Source organism: Balaenoptera ricei, chromosome 6 (genome assembly GCF_028023285.1).
Source record: "Balaenoptera ricei isolate mBalRic1 chromosome 6, mBalRic1.hap2, whole genome shotgun sequence".
NCBI lineage: Eukaryota > Metazoa > Chordata > Mammalia > Artiodactyla > Balaenopteridae > Balaenoptera > Balaenoptera ricei.
Window position 1 is genome coordinate 59,780,647 of NC_082644.1, and position 20,505 is coordinate 59,801,151.

The window sequence follows — 20,505 nt, forward strand, 5'->3', positions numbered from 1 at the left end:
TAAAATGTTGCAACTGAAACAATTTTACAATTTTAGAATATTTTAAATCCATTTATTTTAATTGGAGCAGTTTTTGTACATAAAGATGCCAAGATACATGAGAAGGAATATATGTACAAGGTGGATAGCTTCATTCATCAAGGTAGATAGGTAATTTAGAAGGCAATTTGACCCTCTCTCTCTCTCTCTCTCTCTCTCTCTCTCACATACACACACACACACACACACACACACACACACACACACACACACTACAATAAAAGTCTTTGCCAACTTTCGTGATTAGGAGCTTTTAAATATCCAGTAGGTCCCTGGAAAAGGAAACTTACTAAGGATAAAGTCTAGCATATTACAGGCAGTTACCATGCTGATGATGGACATGAGTTCTGAGTAAGCAAAAGAAACAATGAGCAATATTTAAATCCGGAGAGGTATGAAAACAAATGCTTGATGAGTGTCATAAGTGTCAATTGAACAGATGAAGAGAAGAATGAACCTGCAGGGTGGGGAGGCAGAGGTGCTGTCAAAGGTGGTGAAAACAGGAAACTCCAGTTGGTGGGATATGTGGTTAGAATTACAATAATAACAGTGATCATCATGGGTGCCTCCTTCCTCCTCCCCCGCAACTGAATAAATAAGGAACTAGAGTATGACGATCACTCCATAAAAATCTCATAAAATCACATTGTCCTATCAGGTCTCTTTACATGCACGCTGCTCTAGAAACTCAACAAAGGGGCGAAATTCTCCTGGCAGACCGGAGAGTTAAAACTTTTCCTTTATCAGGCAATGAGAAGTCAGGACAGACAGACAAAACAGAAAAAAAATGCCACACTTCTTTCATCCAGAATCTTTAGTCTTAGGAGATCAGAAGCACTGCGGCTTGATTTGAGGGGCCTTTTGCCATGGCTTTTAAACTACTTAAGGATAAGGACTTTACCTGTTCATATTTCCAACACCCCAAAGCAAGCATAGGGCCTTTAGCTTGAAGAGGAAAGTATACTTTGAATTTTCTGATTCTCAGAGTTTCTAGTAGGGCTTCAATCAAAATTCCTGATGGTCCTATGTTTTTTTTTTTTTTAAATGAAATTTTAAATCGCAGGTAATCTATGTATATCTTATGTGTAACTCCCTACAGTATTTTCAAACATTTTTAGCAGTGGAATCTGTTTACAAATTTACTCTTATGGCCAAACCATGATTTATAAAACAGATTAAAGTAGAACTGTACTGGCCATTAAGGGGCAGGGAGTTCAGACTGCTGGGTCACCTTCCCTTCATCCTACAGAGTGACCTTGAGCATCTTCCATGAAGCATCAGGCTTAGAACTCTTTGAAGATTATTGTTCTAATATATTTATCCATAAATAAATATATATATATATATATATACACACACACATATACATAATACCTATATACGCATATATTATCATTATTATATATTTATGTGTTATATTATACATATTATTATTATATATCATGAGTGCATATGGAACACATTTGTAAAATTAGTACAAATGAAGTGTGGTTCAGTAATAGTAACTATTTACCACAGAAAGCAGTTAATGTATCTATGTACCTATGATACAATCCAGTAATTCATCTCTCTGTAACCTAGGAACCATCCCCATAGAAACTGCCTTGCACCAGGGCCCTCAACTTCTCATCTTACTTTTCATTTTGAGCATATATTTTCCCTTTTTTTAAGAAAAGGTAGAACCTTCACTTATTTTTTGTTGTAACTGAGGTACAACTTATAATAGTAAAGTGCACAAATCTTAAGAGTACAGCTCTATCCCTTTTACCTACCTACAGGCACACCTGTGAAATCCCTACCTATATCAACACAGAGAGCATTTTAGCACCCCAAAATGTTCCCTCCAAGTCAATACCATCTCCAGAAGGTAATAATTCTTTTAACCTCTAACACAGAAGATCAGTTTTGCCTGTTTTTGAACCTATATAATCTAAAGCATGTAGTATGAGGTTTATGCATCTGGCTTCTTTCACTCAGCATATGAAATTCATCCATGTGCCTGACTGTGATATTGGTTCATGGTGATGACCTTGACTTTTATTTTCCTAAGAGCAAAAGTTATTTGACCTTTATAACTTTTCCCTACCAACCTTCATCTCAGCATGTATCATCATCAGGATTTAGAGGTGAAAAGGACTTTAGGACCTTAAGTATATCTAGCCCAGTAACATTAAGAGACAAGCCTAAGGTCACACCCCCGGTCCTTCCGAGAGCTAGGACAAGGAAAGCCTGGTGTCTTGACTCCCATCCGGTAGCCTCTCCATTACCTTTTGCTCCTGTCTCTCTTTTATTTCTCTTACCTCATCTGTCACCCCCACTTTTTTTTAGAGAAGCAATAGGAAAGCTCATCTTCCCTATTGGCAATCTCCTGAGCAATGTGGCTTAAGCTCTTTCTCACTTCTTTTTTGTCCCAAACTCCTACTCCTGCCTTTCATCCTAATTAATCCTCAATTCTTTGAAATATCTTAATGCATCACTCTAGGAAAATTACCATCACCATGCCGATTACTGATACCTTTCCAGCTATGTTTTCCAGTTCATCTTTCTAGCTACCTGTTCTCAGATTTTTGAGACTTTTCATTTCCATCTACTGGAAATATTGTCCTGTCTAACCTTCCATTACTTTCCCAGCTCATCGTAGCTTTATCACTTTTAACGTAGATCTGTGTTCTACATTTGTTCCCTCGCTGATTAGTTCTTACTTCACATCACCCATTATTTTTACCATTAATTTTACCATTCTAATATATTGGAATGGTAAAATTACAAAGGTACCTGACAGTATCAAGAACCCAGGGTGAGTGACCACAAACAAGCAGTAATAATAATGGTAAACATTTATATAGCATTTACTATGTGTCAAACACTATTCTAAGCACTTTACACATATTAACTCATTTAATTGCCCTAACGACCCTCTATGGTAGGTACTAGGGTTAAGAACTCTGTTTTATAGATGAGGAAACTGAAGCAAAAAGAAGTAACTCACCTAAGTTCAAACAACTGGTTAGGATTTGAATTCAGGGAGTCTGGTTCTAAAGTCTTTGATCTTAACTGGCCTCCAAAGATGAAGATGGTGTGGGTACAAGAATAAAAAGAAGTCAACTTAGGGTGCTCAGGATAAATCTTCAGGAAAAATTTGGAGAGATGTCCAAGATGGGCAGCAATAGAGCAGACATGGGAATTTAGTCTGGCAAAGCCATCTGGAAGGCAATGACAAGTAGATGAAACAAAGACGATTCCTAAAGGCTCAGAAATAGCTGCCTTCATGTAAGAATAGAAGAAATGAAATTGAGCTTTCAATCAGTGTTGCAGAGATAAATTGCTGATATAAACATGATGACTCATCTAGAGAAAGGGATAATGTCTAGGGTTCATCCAGAACAATTACTTAGACCAAGTTGGTTTTATACATTATATAATGACAGCCTATACATTTAAAAAAATAAAATGCTAGTTCATTGCTTTCTGTAATACATCAAATTGGATGAACTAAATGGGCAAAATAGTTGATTTGGCAGAAATTAAACTACATGTAATTTCTTCAAGAATATGGACAGTATTTAATTATTTCTATATCATCCATGGTGCCTAGAATAGCGTTTTCATATCAGAATTGCTGAGTCCATGTGGAATTTACAGTGGAATTAAAATAGTGGTGGATGGTTGCAACATATTAGGACAATAATAGTCAATATTTATTAAATCTTTACTATGTGTTGGGCCCTCTTCTAAGTGCTTTATGCCATTCAGTCCTTTAAAAAATCTTGAATGGAAGATGCTATTCCCATTTTAAAATAAGAAAACTGAGACTCAGAGAGGTTATGCAACAGGCTCATGGTGGCACAATTAAGTGTTGAAGCTGGGACTCAAATCAATCTGTTTGCCTCTAGGACCAAAGGTAATATATTATCCACCAGGCTAGAGACAGATCTAGAGAGACCGAGACAGAGAACTGAAGATTTTTGCCTATATGTAGAGACAATATTAATTTAATGATGCTAATGAAATGGCTATAGAGAGCTATGAAATGTTTCATTTGAGATTAGAGCATAATTCTGCTTTCCCCACATATACCTTCTATTGTGAAGCTCAATGTCTGCATGAAAAGATCTCTGGTCAATGATTATGCCTATAATAAGTCCATTAGAAATGAATAGTGCCAAATATATCTATTTCTGTTTGTGCTTTGTAAACTATCTTATTTAATCTCGTTTTATGATCACAATTGTGAAATGTAATACAGAGTTTATTATGCATAAGCCTAGTCACAGGGAAGGACTCGTATGTCATATTTCACAACAAGACAGTGATAGCAGATCACTGCAGTAGAACCCAGAACTGCTGATCCTTAATTTTGACCCAGGGCTTGCTCCTTAGTTTTATTTAAACTGAATCCCTTTCCTCATTATCTGCCTCCAGTATTTACTCAGCTCTGTGCCTGACCCAAAGAAGGTCTACAGAAAACATAAATTGAAAGAAGACAAGCTTTTCTGCCTGAATAGGCTGACATTTTACAGAAAGATACAGAAAGATGAGTTTTAGCACCTAATGATGCCATCGTTAATCTAACTTTATTATCATTGTGAGAGTGCCATGCAGAAATTATGATACTTTCCAAATGCAGGCTTTTGGACAAAAGTGGACATGAATGAGTTGGTGTTTTTTAAGTTGGTCCATTGTGCCCCTCTTAAAAGATCAAGCTTTTGCATCAGCATACCTGAATCCAAACCCTAACCTCAACATTTACAATGAGTGGCAGAGCAAGTTATATGCAAATTCTCCAGGCCTTAAGTTTCCTCACCTATGGAAATTATCTAACAATTATCTGCTTTTTTGGTGTATTTGTGAACATTGAATAAGGTATGTAAGGTATTCAAGCAGTACCTAAGACAGTGTAAACAATAAATAGTGGTTATTATATCCCCATCACCATCACCATCATCCTCATCCTCATCATCCTCCTCAACCTCTATCTTATCTATGAGAGCATTGGTTGTAAAATTTCACATCATCTTTTTTACCATAAAGAAAAGAAAACACTCCAACCCAACTATGTCTTGCCATTGACTATAAGATGCATCAAATTTCAATAATGTTAAAAATGTGGAAAAAATTTTTCATCTTACGTACATAAAATACAGTAGTGTGTGTGTGTGTGTGTGTGTGTGTTTGTGTGTGTTTTCAAAGATTTAAACTGTGGTCTGGATCAAGTTTAAGAGTGGAAAGTTTTAACTAAATTTCCTGAAAGAATGTTTAAGAGCAGTTTGCTGTTCAACCAAGTAAAATTCTTTCAAAAGTACAATGGAAATGTTCTAAGGTACAGAGAACTCTATATGCCTCTCTAGTTAGTATATTTTTAAACTTATGAATGATGTTTTCATAATGTGCATGTGCTCACAGGGTTTTGTGATGGGCTAATGATGCATATTGCAAATAACAAATAAATACTTCTGCAATGTCATTTGAAAAAGTAAAGCATATTTTTGTTTATAACCAAATAAATACACTTGCAGATGTTTTCCCATAAAAAGAAGTGATATCTAGTGAATTTCAGGAACTTTATTGGAATGACAAAGTTCAAACTGCTGCCAAAGCCAACACATAAGGTTTATATATAGAGAGAGAAGAACAGATTTCACTGTGTTGATGAGATTTTTATTTCTTGGTTCACGTTTTCCATTACTGCTTGGTCAGTAGCCATGAAAGATTCAGGGTGGTTTCACTCAGTAAATGCCTCCAGTCTCATACCCTTCTCTCCTAACTTTATTCAAAACCAAGCACAAATCTGAACAAAGATTAAATATCTAGAGAACCTAGCAAATCACTAGAGAGCTATACTAAGCTCTTCGTGCATATTTGAAGATAATCTAATGTATAAGCTGTCTTTGGAACAATGACTTTAAGGTTTAATGATATCCTGACTCTAGTATAACTAAATCAGTCATGACACAGTTAATTCAGAATTGTAGACACTTTCACTATTGCAGTAATTGATCAGATCGAATGCATCAATCCAATTCAGGATATTCTTTTGTTGGAAGTAGAGACTGATGATACAGCAGTAGTTATTTGATTACCATGGCTCACCATTTGCAAATGAAGGCCTTATTTGTTATGGACACTTGAGTTTAAGAGGAAAAGATCTCTCAGAACAACAGCTTATAGTAAATGACAATAAATTGAAACATTAAATGTTTTCTAAACATTTTGTAGTGTTTGTTAATTTGTTTTATTTTAAATTGTACTTTCAAATGTTCTTGCTTTGGAGAATAGAATACAGAGACGGCCAGGATTGTGATTCCTATTACAATTCTAGATTTGAAAGGTAGGAGATCTTTGAAGGTGCACTTAAAGAGGTGTAATGTAACTCATTAAGTCTAAGATGACTTTGATTGTAATAGGGAACATTACTCTTATGTGTCACTAAGAAGAAAAAAATACTGGCAATCAAACTATGATGCACCATCAATTGCAAGACACATTTCAATATCAGAGAAGTTAAAATGTGAAAATATGAATGGCTTAGAATTGATAAAATATGGTAGTTCCCATGATAAAATGTAACCACTTCATCTCAGAAGCATTCAAAAGAAAACCACATATTACGCTGCAGAGAACATCAGGGAACTTGATAACTTTAGGAGGTATAATGGTGCTCCTACATCACTCTGGATGCTTTGGAATTACCCAGTGGAATAGATCCCTAATTCTGTACTCCGGAAATTCAAGACATCTTCACTACCCACTGTCTTCCCACCTGCCAGGACAAAATCCAGAGCAAAGAAAATAGTCACAGCTTGCAAGATAGATGTTTGAATGCTCCCTGCCAGTTTTGCACAAAGAAGAGTTCAAGAAAGAATTCTAATTCTCATTTAAATAAAATTGCTGATAAAGGTATTGCAATGGGAGGCCTGAAGACTGAGAAATTGCTGAAATTTCAGAATGATCAATGACCTCTAGGTTCTCATATTCTGAGACAGCATGATAGTTTTATTCTTCCAAGGCAAGTGAATGCTTCACATCTCCCCTTTGCCCACCAGCCCCATTTTTTTTCATTTCTCAAGTTTCATTGTCTTTTATTTTTTTAATTTTTTAGCATCTTCATTGGAGTATAATTGCTTTACAATGTTGTGTTAGTTTCTGCTGTACAACAAAGTGAATCAGCTATGTGTATACATATATCCCCATATCCCCTCCCTCTTGAGCCTCCCTCCCACCCTCCCTATCCCAGCCCTCTAGGTGGTCACAAAGCACCGAGCTGATCTCCCTGTGCGATGCAGCAGCTTCCCACGAGCCATCCATTTTACATTTGGTAGTGTATATATGTCAGTGCTACTGTCTCACTTCATCCCAGCCTCCCCTCCCCTCACTGTGTCCTCAAGTCCGTTCTCTAAGTCTGCGTCTTTATTCCTGCCCTATATTCCATTGTATATACGTGCCACATCTTCTTTATCCATTCATCTGTCGATGGACACTTAGGTTGCTTCCATGTCTTGGCTATTGTAAATAGTGCTGCAATGAACACTGTGGTATATGTGTCTTTTTGAATTATGGTTTTCTCAGGGTATATGCCCAGTAGTGGGATTGCCCACCAGCCCCCTTTTAGTTCATTAAGCTAAAGTGGGACAAATATACTGTACTACGGGGAATAGGGAGATGGAGAACAAATACTGAAAACCATGTTCCCAAGGGTTACTGAGGTTAATCAAAATAGTTCTTCCCAATATTCTAGTACTCGAGGGTTAGATTGACAACAGTAAAAAGCCACACACACACACACACACACAAAAACAGGTCACGGAAATAGGAAAGTTAACAAGTGGTGGTAAAGGAAGGTAATTGAGTTTCTCTGAATGCACTGTAGATGCAATGCAAGTATCTGAGAACCTTCTTCCATACATCTGGCATGATTGGGGATGGATAAGCCCTGTCCTGCAGGGTGAGAAAGGAAGCAGTCAGCAGCAGCAGCCGTGACTAGATCCCTCTTCCCAACTCCCAGTGACAAATGTGGTTTCTGAAGGGAAGGGAGTTCTAGGGAAATCATCTCTCAAGGGTATACCAGAAGAAAATTCTTCTACATTTTATAGACATTATAGAGGTGCTCTTCATGCCCAGGCATCTTCGTATCTGCATACTTCAGTGAAGGAGAAAAAAACAAATCATCTTACATTTACATAGTCTACCAAGTCTCCATAAACCTATGTTAGCAGGAAATTTAAAAGTTGCCCCCAATCTGTGCAGGATTCTTTACTATTTCTTTTTTCTTCTCATTAAAAAATTTTTCTTCTCTCTTAAAAAAAGGAATTTTCCTTCTCTCTTAAATCAAGAGAAAATGTGCAGAAACTGTGTACCTATGTGATGTGCACATAAAAATAAATCACAATGAAACCCAACTTCAAGTGTGCCAAACCACACAAAACTCTGAAATAACTTCAGCCCAACTGTGACGCAAAAGTGTTTAGGTTGCTTTTACATTTCATGTTTAAGGAGTTTGTGACCATGGGAAAAGAAGAGAATAAAGTTGTGTGTAATGTAATAGTTTTTTTTCAAATTACTTTTAAACTATTTTTATTCGAAGATATGTATGATCTTTTATATGCATGATTCTACCATTTTTGAAAAATTTCAGGGACTTAACTGGGCTTTGGAGCCTGAGGATTTCACGTGTATCTAGAGTCTCTGTCCTTAACTCAGTGGGTGCCTCATAGAGCAGAACAGCTCCATGTTTGCCTGGCATTTCTCTTGTTCCTTACACACCGTGGTCCTGAGAACCGGAACCAAGAAAGGCTCAGCAGTGCTGTCCTTGGCCTTTCTGCCATGTGCATGCACATTCCTTTATGGAAGCTGCTTCCTCTCTACATAATAACAGAAGGCAAATTTCTGCTCATTACCTTCAATTTTTTAATAATAAAATTAGTGCTTTGTTCCCATGTAAAGAATTAGCTCTGATAAGAAATAAAAATTCCTCTTAAGATTCGAGCAACTTATTTTCTTAATGATGTGATTAAAGGGACAAGATTTCTTGCAATTCACAAATGGTGTCCTCCCAAAAAATGTTTGTACAGAGTAAGCTGAAGCTGATGATTCTCTCTAAGAAACAGAGCCCTCCTGGGGCTTGTTCCACCTAAAAACTGTTGTCTTAGTCTTTAAATATAGAAGATATTCCTTTAGATACGATTTGAACTCACTGCTTTTCCTGAAGGCAGCCATTGTCTCCCACCCGTTTAAATGCAATGTGTCTCCCGTGCAAGTTTCCTTAACTTTGGCAGGAAATGTCCTGGGTTAGTTTACTTTAAATTTGTTGAGCACCTATTATGCACTGTGCTCTCTCAGACCTTGATTTTATTTGATCCTGTCAACACTGAGGAATATCCATTAATACCACCATTTTTAAAGACAAGGAAACAAAGTTTTAGAGAGATTAAATATTTAGAGACAAAATTTAAGTAAAAGGATTAGCATTTGGACCCAGTTTTGTCCAATTCCGTAATCTATCCTATTTTCATAAACTCCTACCTTTATCAAGGCATGTTTCACTGGAATTTTGCTCACAACCATAGAGCACAACTAGCCTTGAGCAACCCTAAGTATATCCTTCAAGGTATAAATTGAGGAATAAAAAATGAGAGACAGAGAGACAGAGACAGAGAGAGGGAGAATAGTAGAGACAGTTCATACCAGAGACAAATTAACAGCCTGATCTGAGAGTTAGCCTATAGGCAGTACACTTGCAATAAAGAAAATAAAGGCTAAGATGTTGAAGACCTATCCCACTCTGGGACAGTTGAGGTCTGTAAAGCAACAGATTGCATGCAAATGAATCTCTGCTGGCCTTCCTCGTAGCAGAGCTTTGATTGGACAGTGGTGTGTTCTGTCTCACATCTCAACACACGTCTCTTTAATGTGCATAGAAATCACCTGGGATCTTGTTCACCTACAGATGCTGCTTCCGGGAGTCTGGAGCAGACCAAGGATCCTGCATTTCTAACAAGCTCCCAAGTGATGCTGATGCTGTTGATCTGGGGACCACACTTTGAGTAGCAAGGGTCTAGAGGAAATCATTAACCAGGGCTTCAGACAGACCAGGACTAGCAACCAAGCTCCACCACTTAATAAGCATATGAATTACGGTAAGTGCCTTTACCTCTGAGCTTCTGTTTCCTTGTCAGTAAAGTGGAAATAATAATAATATTAAATTAACATTCTATTCCAGACACTGTTTTAAATGCATAATAGTAACTAACTCACTAATCTGATTTTACTATTCATGTTGATGAAAGTGTTAACAAAGAAAGCTCAAATTACCTGCACCAAAGCCAGGTGGCTAATAAGTGGCCAGGAGTGAATTCAAATCCTAGGCAGCTTAGCTCAGGAGCCCACTATTTGCAACCACACCTTAGAGGAGCAAACACAGAGGTCTTGCTAGCAGGCATGTGACGTACCATAGCTAGTGCTCAATAAATCTGAGTTCCACTTTCCTTACTTCCCTTCTCCTACACCAAGTTCCGTTGTCCTTAAGCAGAATCTACTTATAAAGTTTAGAAAATGATGCCACTTTCTAGGATTCCTTTTTCACAATGATCTCTCTGGTGGACTTTTCTTTAGCTGAAGAGAGTCTTTGGTGTTTAGAGATTTGCATGAATTGCTATTACTGACAGAAGGAATTGCTTTGATCTCTCTTGCATCGTTACTGGATCCACTGTTTCCCTTCTTTCTAGAAGTGCCAAAAAAGTCTCCAATAGACAGAAAATAGCATTTGCTATAGCTATGAACTTATAACTATATCTGGCCTTTAGAAAAATAAAAATCTAGATTTATTAAATATTAAACAATGGTAGTTCATTTAACAAAGGGATTTACCAAAGTCTTGATTTAAATAGTAAGCTCCCCTGATATTTTAAATTTTTCATTAAGGTTTCTTTTATTTTAAAATAACCTCTTTAAAAAGTATAACCATTGTGTTAAAATTAGAAGCAATAGAAAAAATACTTTGCATGCATTGCTTTGCAGATATCTTACCATAAGCAGACTTATATAGGAAATATGACTGAAAGAAAACTATTTTACATACCATAGTGACAGAATAGTTTGCTTTAAGAAGAAGCTTCAAATATTTCATATTCAAACTTTATTATTAATATATTCTAAAGCATGGAAGTTGTTTATCTTCCTGATGTCGGTGCTAAAGAATGATGTGGCACTTCTGATGGAGGGAACTTTCTGAAACCAGAGCTGATATTTCTGGAAATATTTCTCTCATATGCTAGAATTCTTTCTTTTTTCTACAACAGAGCTGCCTCTTGTGATATCTGTCATTTGGTAAAGCACACTGTGGAAATCCCTAATTTTTAAGTAAATATGTTCTAGGTAAATGCTTATGGGAGGAAAGAGATGATGACAATGAATCAGAATCATCATCTGACTGACCCTAGGGAAAAATATGAAAAATGATAAAGAATTTGTCTTTTAAGAGTATGGGATGCAGGCATGATCTAGGGACAAGGGATACCAGATTTTTATTTATTCATTTATTTGTTTATAAATTTATTTATTTGTTTATTTTTGGTGGCGTTGGGTCTTCATTGCTGCCCGAGGGCTTTCTCTAGTTGTGGCGAGCGGGGGCTACTCTTCATCGCAGTGCGCAGGCTTCTCATTGCGGTGGCTTCTCTTATTGCAGAGCATGGGCTCTGGGCACACAAGCTTCAGTAGTTGTGGCACATGGGCTCAGTAGTTGTGACACACGGGCTTAGTTGCTCTGCGGCATGTGAGATCTTCCCAGACCAGGGCTCGAACCCATGTCCCCTGCAATGGCAGGCGGATTCTTAACCACTGCGCCACCGGGGAAGTCCTGGATTTTTTAAATTTAAATTCTCGTGATTAAAACAGTGTGGTACTGATGCATGAGTCAACAGACAGGGCAAGGACATACAGTAGAGAACCCAGAAATAAATTCAAATACATAAAGCAATTTAGAATATAACGAGGGAGCATATCAGTCCAGTTGAAAAATTATATATTATTCAGTAAATGGTATTAGACAACTGGGTAGTTACTTGAAAACATAAGTTGGACCCATACAGGACACTTTACACCAACTGTAAATTTCTAATAAATCAAAGATTTAATGGTGAAAAGATAATCCATAAAATTTAAGGGAAAAACAATGGAAAATTCTTTAAGAAGCTTGGTGTAGAAATGAAGTGTGGCCACCTTTTGAAGACTCATGAGAAGGGAAAAGATTATTCCTCTTTACACACCAGCCTCACCACCACCCACTACTGGCTTCCACTACACCAGTGAGCCAGAGCATTTCAGTGGCACATATTGTAGGCTCTGAAGTCTCTTACTTCAGTTGCAGACTTCCCAGTTCCCGAGCCAATCTTGACTAAGACAGAAAGCATACTGTAAAACCCATTCTTAAGCTAGAGGTATCACCTGCCCTGATTTCAAACTATATTACAAAGCTATAGTAATCAAAACAGCATGGTATTGGCAGAAAAACAGACACATAATGGAACAGAACTGAAAGCCCAGAAATAAGCCCATACACATATGGACAATTAATTTACAACAAAAGAACCAAAAACATAAAATGGAAAAAAAAAACAAATGGTGTTGGGAAAACTGGACAGCCACATGCAACAACAACAACAACAAAAAATGAAACTAGACCACTATCTCATCCCATACACAAAAATCAACTCAAATGTATTAAAGACTTGAATGTAAGACCTGAAACTATAAAACTCCTAGAGGAAAACATAGGCATTTTGCTCTTTGAAATCAGTCTTGGCAATTACTTTCTGCATACATCTCCTCAGGCAAGGGAAACAAAAGCAAAAATAAATAAATGAGACTGTATCAGATGAAAGAGCTTTTGCACAGCAAAGGAAACTACAAACAAAATGAAACAAAAAAGCTGCCTGCTGAATGGGAGAAAATATTTGCAAACAAAAATCTGATAAGGGTTTAACTTCCAAAATATAAAAAGAGCTCATACAACTCAACATCAAAAAAACAAACAAATTGATTAAAAAATGGGCAGAGGATCTGAATAGACATTTTTCCAAAGAAGACATACAAGTGGCCAAGAGGGATATGAATAGGCATTCAACATCACTAATCATCAGGGAAATGCAAATCAAAACCATAATGAGATATCACCTCACACCTGTTTGAATGGCTGTTATCAAAAAAGCAAGAAATAACAAGTGTTGGCAAGGATGTGGAGAAAAGAGAACACTCATACATTGTTGGTGGGAATGTAAATTGGTACAGCCACTGTGGAAAACAGTATGGAAATTCTAAAAAAAATTAAGAATAGAACTACCATGTGATCCAGCTATCCCACTTCTAGGTATTTATCCAGAGAATATGAAAACTCTACTTTGAAATGATATATGCACCCTTATGTTCATCTCAGCATTATTTACAATAGGCAAAGCATGGAAACAAGGTAAGTGCCCATCAACTGATACACACACACACACACACACACACACACACAGTGGAATAATACACAGCCATAAAATGGTGAAAGCTTGCCATTTGTAGCAATTTGGATAGACCTTGAGGGTATCATGCTAAGTGAAGTATGTCAGATAGAGAAAGACAAATACTGTATGATTTCACTCATACGTGGAATATAAAAAACAAACAAAGCAAAACAAAATAAATGAACAAACCAAAACAAACCAAAAAAAAAAAAAACTTAGATACAGAGAACAGAATAATGGTTACCAGAGGGGAAGGTGTGGAGGAGAGTGAAATGGGTAAAGGGGAGCAACTATAAGGTGACAGATAGAAGCTAAATTTTTGGTGGTAAGCACAGTCTAGTATATGTATATGGTATATGCAGTGTATTATATGTTTCACATGTACAACATAATATTTCTACTTTTGAAGTAGAAAAGTAGAAATATTATGTTGTACATATGAAATGTATATAATGTTATAAACCAATGTTCCCTCAATAAAAAATAAATTTTTTAAAATGTCCTTGAGTCAGTCTCCTGTTCTAATTGGCTATATGTGAGGTAAATACTGATATTCCCCATGCCCACCAAAACATAGCCTTGATCTTTATTGTGTTCTATAAACTCATACATTTCTTCTTCCATTTTTCCAGGGTAGAGTCCATTCCCAGATTTTAAAAAAGACATGTTACCTAACATTCATCATCACTATTATGAGTCCATATTAACAAATAAGAATTTGAACCTGTGTCTGATTCTCTAGGTCAAAGTGCATCTATCTATTCACTCGTTTCTGCAAATAATGATTGTGCTGATATCTGGTTGATTACAGCACAGACTATTTGGTCATAACACATAGGCAGCTATAAAATGAGATTGTGCATAGAATCCTTCTACATTTTTAATCTTCTAAAAAATACAAGTCCTGCCCAAATGAAATCTGGTTCCCTTAATGAGTTCACTAGGAGAGTCACCCTAGCTTGCAGTTGTTTGATTAAAAGAGCATAAATTGGGATGTTTGAAGGTTCAGAGGCATTTCCTATTGTAATTTAAATAAAGCAGTCTTGAGGTAGGAGACATTATTGATGGGAGCTTATAATGGGATTAGTAAAGGTTTCACAAGTGAACCCAAATTCACCAAATAGCCAAAGTTTTAAAATATCATTAAAAACCACTGATAAAATGTACCTTTTTTTGAGAATAAACTTATAGGGGTTAGAGAGTGCTGGAAAATAAGAAAAGCAGATGCAAATTTAAAATTTAGAACAACAAATAAAAGAAGTTATTGGATTTTTTAAAAATCACTGCACACATTAAAAAAACCCTGCAGTTCATGGTAAGTCTAAATTACAGTTGGAAGCACGCCAGCTAGTTACAGAGCACGGAAGAGGTGAAAATCTCTCAAACTAGAGTACAATTAATGCTGCCTGGGCTCTCTGGAATCCTTTTCAAATTTATTTCCAAATAAAAGTACTCTGTTTCTCTGTTGGATGCCAATAAATGGTAAACCTTAAACTTGGGAACTTACTACCCAGCAATAGCCAAGAATTCATTTACAAAATGCCATGGAAGGATCCTTTTCCTCACGTGACAGGAGGGAGAAAACGTTCTCTTTCTTTAAAGGGTCCTACCACTTAATGCACACTCTACCCATTACGATCAACATTTTGTCTTCGTCCTTGGTAACAGAATGACTAATGGACAGATTTGGTTATGAAGCTACATGATGAAGTTTCCACATTGCCTAAGTATAGTATGTTTCTTCTTTGGTGGGTTTTGGGCTTTCTTTTTTTCTTTCTTTTCGCAAACCACTGAAGTATGCCCAGGGATATCACTGATCTTTAAAGCTGCAAGTGAGCTTACAGATTCTAGCACAACTCCCACCTTTAACAGAAGTGGAAAATGAGGCCCAGAAAGTTGATCATCTTAGCCAAAAACACACAGCTAGCTAATGTGAAAAGTAAGCCTTAATTTCTAATCAAGAAATATATTTGGTACTTAATAATAAATAATATTTATTGGACACTTTCTTTCAGTGACACCACACTAAATTCTTTACACAAATTTCCACATTGTATTCCCCCACACACACACACAGAGATACACAACCCTCAACAAATTTCCACATTGTATTCACACACACACAGAGAGATACGCACAACCCTCAAGGCAGTTGTTAGTATATTCCTAGATCAATGAAAAAACTGAGATCAAGTAACTTGCCCAAGGTCACAGTAGTCCTGAGTAATAGAGTCAGGATTTGAATCCAAGCCCTGCGAGAGATACAGCAATAAAACTAACAACATTCCTCTCCTCAAGGAATAATCTAGAAAAGGAGCTAAGACATGCTTACTAATACAGTACTGCATATAGGACCATCCCCATTCCTTACTCTCTGATGGTGGAACTGACCCATAATTGTGAATGCACCCATGATTTAGCTTCATTAATACTGAGCATCTGGGCTTCCCTGGTGCTGCGGTGGTTGGGAATCCGCCTGCCAATGCAAGGGACACGGGTTCGAGCCCTGGTCTGGGGAGATCCCACATGCCGCGGAGCAACTAAGCCTGTGCACCACAGCTACTGAGCCTGTGCTGTAGAGCCTGTGAGCCACAACTACTGAGCCCGCGTGCCACAACTACTGAAGCCCACACGCCTGGAGCCCGTGCTCCGCGGCAGGAGGGGCCACTGCGGTGGGATGCCCTCGCACTGCAGCTGGAGAGAGCCGGCTTGCAGCAATAGGACCCAACACAGCCAAAAATAAAGAACTAAAATAAATAAATTAAAAAAAAAATACTGAGCATCCAATAATCCCAGAATCATACACAGATGGCTCTGTGGGCAATTGCAACACTTACCACACAGAATGCAAACTATTCTGCATAGCTTCTGCCACAGCACTGTAATTCTTCAGCTGATATTTGGAAATTAGCCTCAGTGTCAATTGTCTTAAGCTGAGAATTCCATTGTCCTTGATATAAAAGAGCAATAAAAATTTCTCCAAGCCGGAGTTATCTATGGTAGGTTTGGCAAACAGTAGAAAGAACTTGGCATCTCACACCGGTCAGAATGGCCATCATCAAAAAATCTAGAAACAGTAAATGCTGGAGAGAGTGTGGAGAAAAGGGAACACTTTTGCACTGTTGGTGGGAATGTAATTTGATACAGCCACTATGGAGAACAGTATGGAAGTTCCTTAAAAAACTACAAATAGAACTACCATACGACCCAGCAATCCCACTACTGGGCATATACCCTGAGAAAACCATAATTCAAAAAGAGTCATGTACCAAAATGTTCATTGCAGCTCTATTTACAATAGCCAGGACATGGAAGCAACCTAAGTGTCCATCATCGGATGAATGGATAAAGAAGATGTGGCACATATATACAATGGAATATTACTCAGCCATAAAAAGAAACTAAATGGAGTTATTTGTAGTGAGGTGGATGGAGTTAGAGTCTGTCATACAGAGTGAACTAAATCAGAAAGAGAGAAACAAATACAATATGCTAACACATATATATGGAATCTAAGGGAAAAAAAAAAAAGGTCATGAAGAACCTAGTGGCAAGACGGGAATAAAGACACAGACCTACTAGAGAATGGACTTGAGGATATGGGGACGGGGAAGGGTAAGATGTGACAAAGAGAGAGAGTGGCATGGACATATATACACTACCAAACATAAAATAGATAGCTAGTGGGAAGTAACCGCATAGCACAGGGAGATCAGCTCTGTCCTTTGTGACCACCTAGAGGTGTGGGATAGGGAGGGCAGGAGGGAGGGAGGGAGATGCAAGAGGGAAGAGATATGGGAACATATGTATATGTATAACTGATTCACTTTGTTATAAAGCAGAAACTAACACACCATTGTAAAGCAATTATACTCCAATAAAGATGTTAAAAAAAAAGAGAGAAAGTAGGAACTATTTATAAAGACAACCTAATTCCTATTTGTAATGATTATATAGTATTTTAAATTACATATAGTTTAAAATTTATTTGCACTTAGGCAATGCTTTTACCTAAATCCATTTTTTGTGTGTTTTAGAGTCCACTGCTATATATTGATAATATTCCAACGCATCTGGCATTATTTTGTGCTGTAGTTACGTTTAATAAATTAGTTATTGCTAGCTTAAAAAAAAAGAAAAAGAAAGAACTTGGACTATCTAGAATTCACCTGAGAAACACTAAGTAGCATATAGAATTTGCACTTACAGAAGTAAAGGAACTCTCATCTTAAATCACTTTCTTGAGAAACATTAAGACTTTTCCCATCATGTCATTATGGTGGTCTTTCCCTTTGAAGAAATAATGTTTCTTAATTGGTTTCTGAAACTCTATGTGGGGTCCAAGACACTGTTGGTTGCCTGACAATTTCTTCCCCCTCATTCCATACAAACATAGAGTTGGAAAATGCCAGATACTCATTTTCCCAAACTTCTTTGCAGGTAGGGGTAGCCATATGATTTCTGGGTAATAAGGCTGGGTCAGACAACAAAGGAATGGTCTAGGTTAAAAGATGGCTGTGAGGAATGATTTGGTCTGGGCTCAAGTTTGCTTTCACTTTGATTTATGACCAAACTAGGACACAAGCATACATTAGACATACATTAGATAAGTATGCAAGAAAGTGTGCATGCAGCTTCCTGGAGCTTTTCTAAAGTCAGTGCTCAGTGGAACCCACATAGAATGAGAAACCCCCCAGTTCTGAGGAGCCAAAAAACTGAAGTCTCAAGTTCTTCCTTTGATTAGACTGGGAGAAAGACCATGTTGGTTATAGAGGGTCCACCTACTACATTACAAGGCAATTCCCTTCTGCATCATAGTTACATACCTCCAGGTTCTGTTTTTAATTGCATCGCGTAGCCTATAAAAGACCTGGTCATAGCCTTCCATAGAAGGGGGAATATTCTTAGGGGCAGGGTAGAGAATGAGGTGCTTCTGGAAATGATTTTTTTTTCTAATAAAAAGAGAGATGAAAGTTAAGCAAACTCTCCTTCCCATTTCCTTCCTGCCTTTGGAAGCCAAGCATGAATCCTGGAGTACAAGCAGTCATCTTAGGACTGTACAGACCTGAGGAAAAAGGCCAGCCTGCTGAGGAAGCTTGAGAAGGATGAAAAATCTTAGATCCTTGACAGCTTTGTTAAACTGTTAAAATCACCCACCCTGGGATTTCCTATCTCTCAGCTTCTTCTTAGGAGAATAAGGGGTATATTTGCTTGGGTTTATTCTGTCTCTTGCAGTTTAAAACACCTTAGGCGATGCAATTGGCACACTAATTCATTAAGGAAATCAGCCCTTAGAGAGGAAAACAATGTCTTAAGGGAAATAATCTCTATGAAAATTGTCCTGTAAAGAGAACTCTACCTTCTTTACCTCATCCTTTGGATCTCAGTGTAAATAACCCTGCTTCCAAAAATCTATGATATTTAGTAAGAACCCTATTTGCCCACTTGTCCTTTTACCACTCATGTAATTTACCGTTATTTCATAAATGCCTTTGTGTCTTTACCAGCAGTGTGACTGTAAGCTTCAGAAAATCAGAGGTTATAACTCACGTAGTCTAAGACTGTATTCGTCACACCATGCCCTGCATATAGTGTCGTGCAGTTTTTGCTGAATAAAAACTTCCAAGGAGATTACTTGACTCTCTAAAGGCCAACCCTAAACAACAGCCATTCATTATGTAAAACTGTCTTTAGTGGTTCCTTCATTTTAGTTCTATTACTTCCCTTTCATAAAAACGTTCTGCTCCTCCAAACCTCCCTTTACTTCAGGCCTGCCTGATTTCCTCAAAACTTCATGCTGCCCAGGGGTTATAATTCTGTTTCCTTGCATAAATGTACATTTCTTCAGCACCAGACATAGAGTTCTACATCTTCCATTAATTACAACTGGCTGAATACAGGTACTTAATAGCTGTTGAATAAATGAATACATAAGTGAGTATATTAACTCAGTGACTATGGCTGGCCGGGTTAATATTTTGAGCCTTCTTTTCTTTTTTTTAAAATTTTATTGTATTTATTTTTTAAACAGCAGGTTCTTATTAGTTATCTATTTTATACATATTAGTGTATATATGTCCATCCCAATCTCCCAGTACATCCCACCACCACCATCCCCCTGCCACATTCCCCACTTGGCGTCCATCCGTTTTTTCTCTACATCTGTGTCACTATTTCTGCCTTGCAAACCATTTCACCTGTACCAATTTTCTAGATTCCACATATATGCATTAATATACGATATTTGTTTTTCTCTTTCTGACTTACTTCACTCTGTATGACAGTCTCTAGATCCATCCACGCTCTACAAATAACCCATTTCATTCTTTTTTATGGCTGAGTAATATTGCATTGTATATATGTGCCACACCTTCTTTATCCATTCGTCTGTCGATGAGCATTTAGGTTGCTTCCATAACCTGGCTATTGTAAATAGTGCTGCAATGAACTTTGGGGTACATGTGTCTTTTTGAATTATGGTTTTCTCTGGGTATATGCCCAGTAGTGGGATTGCTGGGTCGTATGGTAGTTCTATTTGTAGTTTTTTAAGGAACTTCCATACTGTTCTCCATAGTGGCTGTATCAATTTACATTCCCACCAACAGTGCAAGAGGGTTCCCTTTTCTCCACACCCTCTCCAGCATTTGTTGTTTGTAGATTTTCTGATATGCCCATTCTAAACAGTGTGAGGTGATAACTCATTGTAGTTTTGATTTGCACTTCTCTAATAAGTAGTGATGTTGAGCAGCTTTTCATGTGCTTCTTGGCCATCGGTATGTCTTCCTTGGAAAGATGTCTATTTAGGTCTTCTGCCCATTTTTTGATTGCGTTGTTTTTTTCTTTTTTTACTATTGAGCTGCGTGAGCTGTTTATGTATTTTGCAGATTAATCCTTTGTCCATTGATTCATTTGCAAATATTTTCTCCCATTTTGAGTGTTGTCTTTTCATCTTGTTTGTAGTTTCCTT

The 20,505-nt window shown here is 37.3% G+C and overlaps 1 protein-coding gene across 3 annotated transcripts in view; it reads left to right on the plus strand.

The window, feature by feature from the left end:
- Nucleotides 1–20,505, plus strand: part of MPDZ (multiple PDZ domain crumbs cell polarity complex component) — a 362,584-nt gene that overhangs the window by 105,554 nt on the left and 236,525 nt on the right. For all 3 annotated transcript variants that reach the window (XM_059924722.1, XM_059924725.1, XM_059924723.1), the window contains one exon: nucleotides 9,983–10,172. The gene's annotated coding sequence lies outside the window, so the exon portion shown is untranslated. The remainder of the gene's footprint in view (nucleotides 1–9,982; nucleotides 10,173–20,505) is intronic.